This window comes from Vicugna pacos, chromosome 11, assembly GCF_048564905.1.
Source record: "Vicugna pacos chromosome 11, VicPac4, whole genome shotgun sequence".
Lineage (NCBI taxonomy): Eukaryota > Metazoa > Chordata > Mammalia > Artiodactyla > Camelidae > Vicugna > Vicugna pacos.
The window spans coordinates 75188414-75196093 of NC_132997.1; positions in this window are offsets into that span (position 1 = coordinate 75188414).

Below are 7680 nucleotides of genomic sequence, written 5' to 3' on the forward strand. Positions count from 1 at the left end.
CTGGACAAGTCACGCCCTGCAGCCCCTGAGGTCCCAAGGAACCTAGCACTCCACTGGCCCGAGCAGAGATCGCTCTCAAACTGGGGAAGCAGCAGAAGCCTTAAAAAGCCCAAAGAAACAAACAAGAGGTTGACAATTTAAAAATAAAACCAACACGTACTCAGCCTGGAATGGAAGCTCCTGATGGGTCCATTCTTAGAACTCGTTGCCCCCGATTTACCCCAAGCCCTGGGTGACCCCTTCCTCACCATTTGGGCTGCATTTAAGGCTCCACTGGCTCGTGGGGTGTCACCGCCACTGTGAAAGGTGGCTGAACCACAGATGGGAGGCTGCTTCCCCCCATATACATTTTCTCTTCCCAGTGTGGAATGTCTTTTCAAACACATTTTTCTGCCTCGTGTTTCCAGAAGAGTTGTCCTTAAGAGTGAGCAAGCGACCGTGTTTTGACCTGATTCCTGCTTAGCCATGGGTTTTCCTGTCTCCTGGCAGGGGACAGACACTTAGCATTCCAGATGGGGTCAGTGGTGGGACTGCTATTTATTTAACTGCTAATCCCACTTATGTGAAATTAATTTACTGTGCTATTATAACTCACCTTGCTTCCTGCCCTGAAGGGCTCCTGTAATTGGCACCTGACTGCTCCACGGTGCTGCTGCTTCCTGGGCTAAGGGTGGGGAGCTGGGTCTTGGGGTGACTCATGTTAGAAGGTCGTTTACACAGAAGAGACGTTTTGTCATTATAGACTGAGAAGGGTTACGGTAACGGCAGTGGTGGTGGTTTTTTCCTTCCTAATAATCGGTTTCCTTTTAGGCCACCCCTTTCCAAGGAAGTTTGTTTACTATTATTAAACTCCTTTCCAACTCCAAATCCGGACTGCTCCAGTTTAGACAGCGTGCAGATGACTCTGCTTTCTCCGGTGGGAACCCAGCCCCTGGGTCATCACTGCCTCCACTCTAGACAAAGTGGAGGTTGGCTGTACAATCCCAAAGCAGGTGCTCATGGCCGAGGCGTCTGCGCTGCTCTTGAGATAAAAATCTTGTGAGGTCGTTACTTACCGGGTTTTACAAACATCTCTAAAAATCAGGGGCTGCTCACTAAAGCTTCCCAAATTCCGGCCCCCTGACCGTGGTATCTCCTGTGGTGAGGGTGAGCCAGGAGCCGTGGGCACGGAGGCTGCCGGTGACAGGGCTCTTCTGCAGAGACCAGAAGGAGCCGTGCTGCCCTCCTGCCGCCACCCCCACGTCGAGCTTCTGGCCTGCGCAGGTGGTGGGAGTGATGGTCTGAATATTTGGTTCTAGCCTTCTGGAGACACTGTCCTATTTCTAATTCACTTCCATTTCTGAATAGCTTACTCAGGTGCCTTGAGAGAAATCAAGAGAGGGGGTGAGAGCAGCCCAAAAGCTAGCTTTGGAGGGTCTATGCCAACACTGTGAACGTGGCCACTTAAACAAGTGGAGGGACTGGTCCCCCTCCAGCTTGGTACAATGCCCAGTGTCTTCTCAGACTTCATGCTGGCTGTAGAACGAAGCCGCCTTCAGCCAGGCTCGTGTCCTTTGTTTTCCTTATTTCCCATCACTGCTTTTCACAAACCCTCTTCCCATCTAGTGATGTGCTCCTGAGCTCACTGCCTGTTCCCACCTCCCTGCCTTTGCCACGTGCTGCCCTGGAGGAACTAGAACGCCGTCTTCCTCCTTTTCATTCATCGAGTCTTTTCACCCAGCTGGTCTAGAGTGATGTCACTCTAGCTCAGGTCCCTTCTGCTGAAAGAAATACTCCTTGACCCTATCTGCTCACAGGCAGCGTCTCTCCATCAAATTCCACTAGTGCGCTCTGTACAGATTCACGTGGCACTGGGGACGTACTAATCCTTACATGCATGTCTTCTGTCAACTCCCACTAGACTGTAGATGCTGTGAGACTAGGGGCTGTTGCTTCACGTTTATGCATAGTCTTACACGTAAGTAGGCCAACAATTAGTGGGATTTGATGATACAACCAGTTATCTACTAACAAGTTGGATCCAGAGTGTAGCTTCTTGCTTTGAACATGACTTTTGGTGTCAGAAAGATTTGATTTCTAAGCTTGACTGTGTCAACTCGCAGCTTTGTGACCTTAGGCAAGCTATTTAACTTCACTGGGCTTGTTTCCTCACCTGTGAAAACAGACACCCAGCGTAATTGGCTCCTGGGTCTGTTGTGGATTTAAGAGAAGTAACACATATGAAATGTGTGGCTGGTGCATTGCCTGGCACCGAATCAGGTCTCAATAAACAGCAGCTGATATTATTATCTGATTCTTTTTTGGGCTGATGCCCAGGTATCTCTGCTACAGCAAGACTCAACAACTAGCAAATTAATAGAGATGTCGGTTTAGGGGAGGCATCGTAGAGAGAATGTTGAAATGAGGTTTGGAGGTCCAACAAGGTAAGAAATCAGGGGTTAACTCAATTCTATTCTCTCCCAACTTTTCAACAGCCTGCAGACAGACTAGTTTTTAGCTGATTCTCCAGATATTGCAGAGTTTTTCCCAGAGGGGGGTGAAGAGTGACTGTGTATGACTCTAAAGACCTGTACTTGTCACCTGACCTTGAACATAACAAACAGCCCCTGAGGAAGGTAGCTCCAGTTACCGTCATAGAGTTGGATGAGTTCTTCCAAGGCAGATTGATTTATTGGACCAGAAATACAGCTCAACAGCCCACACACGGATTCTGCTTTTGGCAAACTGCCTGGCTTGCCTCCTTCTCTCTTGCCCTGTTATATCGATCTGTGTGTGAGAGTTGGTGCAGTTTACTGCAGAGGTAGCCGTGTATGCTGCTGATGGAAGCTCCCAGCTCGAGGGCTGTCTGTCTGAGGGATCTCCAACCCTGAAACTAAAAGGACTCTTGTTCCATTTCTTCGTGTAGTGGCTTGAATTTCATTTCTCTGCTGCAGGTGGGTCCAGAATGTTCCAGAGTACCTCTCATTCTGTCTAAAGCTTCTGTTTCTAAATGCAATAGCATTTTTTTAAGGAAAGAAGAAAACTAACCTTCATTGTGTGCCTTGTGCCAAGGGAAAAAAAAATCACTATCCATGTTGATCAAAAGATACTGAGACTCAAAGGGTTAAGGAACTGTCCCAAGGTCAAACGCAGTAGAGCCAAGATCCATACCTGGGTGTGTCTGACTGATGACCTCAGTGATGGCTGACTCCAAGTTTAGCCCTGCTAAGGGACAGCTGGCCAGCCACTACAGGAGAGACGTCCAGATTACAGGGTCACTAAAACGGAAATACTTTGAAACGTAGAGGCACAGCTTCCATTCATATTATCAGATATATTTTGTCACCATGTGCATGGCTTTTTGGCCTCCCTTGTATTATCTTTTGCCTTGTAACAAATTACCACAAACTTAGCAGCTTAAAACAACACACATTTATTGTCCCATAGTTCTTGTAGGTTAGGATTCCAGGCAGATTTAGCTGACTCCTCTGCTTAGGGTCTCAAGAGGCTGAAATGAAGTTGTCTCCCAGGGCTGCACTCTCATCTGGAGGCTCAGCTGGGGAAGGATCTGTTTCCCTGCTCACATGGCTGTTGGCAGCATTCAGCTTCTTGAGGTTTAAGACTGAGAGCTTCAGTTGTTTGCTGTCAGTTGGTTGGAAGCTCCTCTCAGGTCCTAGAGGCCACTGTAGTTATTTGCCATGTGGGGATTCCCAGTGTGGCCACCTGCTTCCTCACAGCCACCAGGGACAGAGAGAGACTCCTGCAAGCTGGGCACTACCGTCTTCTGTGACATAATCACATAGATCCCATAACCTTTATCATACCCTGTGGGTAGGAAACAAATCACAGGTCCTGTCCATCCTCAAAGGGAGAGAGTCACAAAAAGGCATGAACCCAGGAACTGGAAGACAAATTCAATGGCAGTGGGTGAGGGGCCCTTGGGGGTCTGGCTACCACATCCCTCTCATCCTTTCTCCTGTTCTGCTTTCTTTCCCTCTTCCTTCATTTCACCATCCTATCTAGACTCAGACCTAGGGCTTTGCCAGTAAATAAGAGTTTTACAGATATGATATTGACAAGGAATATCACTTTGTGCCAGGTACCAAGCTAATTTTCTTTTAAATTTTTTATTAAAGTATAATATACCTACAGAAATCTGCAACATCCAAAGTATAGAGTTTGATGAATTTTTTGGAGACTGAACATATCCGTGTAACCACCCCACAGATCAGACAGCAGGCTATTACCAGCACCCCAAAGCCCTTTACGGCCCCCTTCCAGTCCCTGCACCCTCAGAGTGAGTCTCTGGCAGCACAGGCCACCTTTGTGTGTTTTTGTACATTGTATGAATGGAACCCACAGCCTGCATTGTTTTGTGTCTGGATTTCCTGACTGTACACAGGGCTGTGGCATGTGGTTCCAGGTGGTTCATTCTCATTGCTGAGCTGGGTTCCCATGTGTGAATAAACCCCAATCTGTGTATCTGTTCTCTTGGTGATGGGTGCTGGGTAATCTCCAGTGTGGAGGTGTCACAGACAGTGCTGCTGTGAGCTGTCTAGTCTGCGTGTTTTGGTGAACACGTGTAAACAGTTCTGTTGGCTATACACCTGGGAGTGGAGCTGCTGGGTCGCTGGGTGTGCCTGTTTCAGTGGGCCGTGTTTATGTGTATAATCCTCATGTCCTCACCGAAGGGAAGGCGCCACCAGCTCTTCATGCACGACAGCATTTGAGCCAGACCCTCACTTCCTCCAGAGCTCCTGAAAGACCAAACAGGAGGCAAGGCCAACAGGCACAGTGGAGAAAGTGTAGGTCTGGCTCTAATGCTTTCTCATTATTGACAACCCTTTTTAATTACCTTTTCTTAAGAGACATGTTTTGGAAGATTTCTGCACACCAAGCTACCAAGAAAACGTCGTCTGCTCAATGTTATTGAATTCGTATACCAATTCTCTTAGTCAAAGGTGTATCTAACCAGCTGCGGCGTGGCTGACCCAGCCACATGCAGAATAGAACTGCCGTAAACTCAGAAAAAATAAGTCCAGTTTTGGGTTCACCTCTGTGGCCTTCTTACAAGAACATGGGGTTTCTGCAAGGCTGTGGAACACTGATAAACTGCTGTCCCTCCCCTTGTGATGTTAGGGAACTTTAGGTGATGGAGATCTCCACCCCCTCAAGACCTAGACCCTGTCTGAAATCCTCCGATTTATGATCAATAAATATAATGAATGCATAAGTAATTCACAAATCATTTGGACCAGACCTAGATAATCATTTTAAACAAAGTTTCAAAGTCCTATCCACTGACTGTGGGCTTGTTCTTAAACTAAGATCCGTTATATGAAGGTAGTAAGGAACACTTTCCAAATAGCCACCAGGTGGCCAGAAAGCCTTCAGCCTGTTGTTCAAATTTGGGTGTACTTGTTCTTTCCCATCCGTCTGTTTCTGCTCTTCTCCATATCTGGCACACGTGCGTGCACTCTCTCGTTTTCTGACTCTCTCTCTGTGTCTCTCTGTATGAATATGTGTGATATATACCATATGTGTATCTCCTATATTAGAGAGAGAGAGACATCTTTCTATCTCTATAAGCAAAATTAGGATCCCACTGTATCTTACTTTCTTATTAGCATTTTTTATGAAATAAAAAAAAAGTCATTTCAATGACATGATTTAAAAAACTGCTGTTTGATATTTCATCACATGCATTCGCCATGATTAATTTGACTAATTCTGTATATGGGGATGTTTATTGTTTATGTTGATGTTTAAGCTGTTTCCAATATTTTGCCATTGCTAATGACACTGCAAGAATATGCTTGTACCCAGATCCTTGGGGACATCTTTGATTTTTTTTGTTTTTTAGGCTAAGTGACAAGATGTTAAATAACCCACTAAATGAGTTGGCTTTTGGATGTTAGCTTTTGAATCACATTATCAAATTCAAATTTATGCTCCTGCCAATGGTGTACCAGAGTGTCTTTTCTGCCTACCTTGGTGATTTTCTATTACAATGATTTTTCTCAGTTTTATAGGTAAAACATGGTTGTTTGACTTTAATTGCATTTAATTGATTCCTGTCCAGATTTGCTGTCCATTTACGTTTCTTCTTATTTTGCATTTTGTGTTCCTTTTTATCTCATGTGCTTTCCTACTCCCCCACAGAATGCCACCCCATTCTTGGGCAAGCCTCTTTCCCTGCGGCATCTCTGCCTTTACCACGGGAGTAATACCAGTGTCCCACGGAAGAGTGCTTTGCAAAGAGAACATGGTCAAATGCTTCGCAAACAGAACGTGTCAGAAAAGTGCACACTCAAAAGGCCCGCAGGTGGCTTGGCCAGCCACATGTGTCATTCCTCCAGCTGGGATGCCCGAACTCCCTCTAGAGCTGTAAACCTCACATCTCACCCAGATTCCGGACCCCATCACCCAGGGGCCAGCAGAGCAGGAGGGGCCGGCCACGGTACCTAATGACTTAACCAGGTGAGGTTCACTTGCACGTCGGGTTTTTGCACGATTGTGCCTCAGAGGAAGTGTTCCCTACTGCTCTGGGAAACAGGGCAACCGTAAATCAGGTAACAATATGGCACTGACTTATTTATCCTTCTAAGAGTTTTACATTCTGAAGTCAGCAAGGGACCCATTGCCCGATCCACGGCCAATTTGCAGTCATCACTTTGGGAAAGCTAGACGCCCTTGCTCAGCTGGAAGGCATGCTGGGGGCGGGCATGAGCCCAGGCACCCCACAGAGAGGGGCCTGATCGTGTATCTCAGCCTGAACCAAATGTTATCTTCCAGGGTCGTGAGACAGAGACAGGAAGTCACCAAACAGTGGGAAATTCTTCCTCTCACTGCTTATACTGCTCTTTGGCCTCCCCCGGCCTCCTCCTTCAACAGGAACATTTGCCCGGACAGCGGCTGCACCCCTGGGGGGCGTGACAGCGAGTCATTCTAACAGAAGTGGACATGAGAAAAGAGTAGCCCTCTGGCCTTCAGCTGGTGCTAATTAGCAATCAAGGCCAAGGCTGAAGTCAATGTCCCATAAAGTCATGGTATAGCTTATGAGAGAATATTAGGCAGGCATTAAAAATAATGTTTTCAAAGAATTTTTATGAGACTAAAAAATGCTCATGACATGAAATAAAAGGAAGAAAAGAAAGGTGTAAAACCCACAGATAGAATACAGACTAGGATTCCAATTATGTAAAGGAGTAGCTGGAAATATTGTAAAATGGTGACTGTGATTAGCTTTGCAGGTGAAATTAGGTTTGAATTTTATGCTCTTTCTCATTATATGTTAAAAATTTCCTACACTATGCATTTGTGACTTTGATTTACTCCCCCAAATTAATATTTTATAAGACCAAGTCTGAAGTGTGCTGCCCAGGCCCCTGGGGATTTCACAAGTGCTTATTTGGTGTTAATTTCTCTCTTTACCAGAGTTAGGACTGGCTGTGCCTGCCCTCACCCCACGTGCTTGCTTTCTTACCTGCTTCCTTCTTCTTCCCTCCCTCGCTTCCTTCCTTCCTGACAAACATTTTCCCACCCTGAGCCCTGGGAAGTCTTCTGAGAAAAGCAAATCTTAAACCCAAACCAAGACCAAATTTGCAACAAGCTCAGGGATAGGGGAGAGGGGATTGGTCTGGCAGCCCTCCTGGTGCAAAAAGGCTCGTGAACCCACAAATGGCTCTGCATGCCCTACTC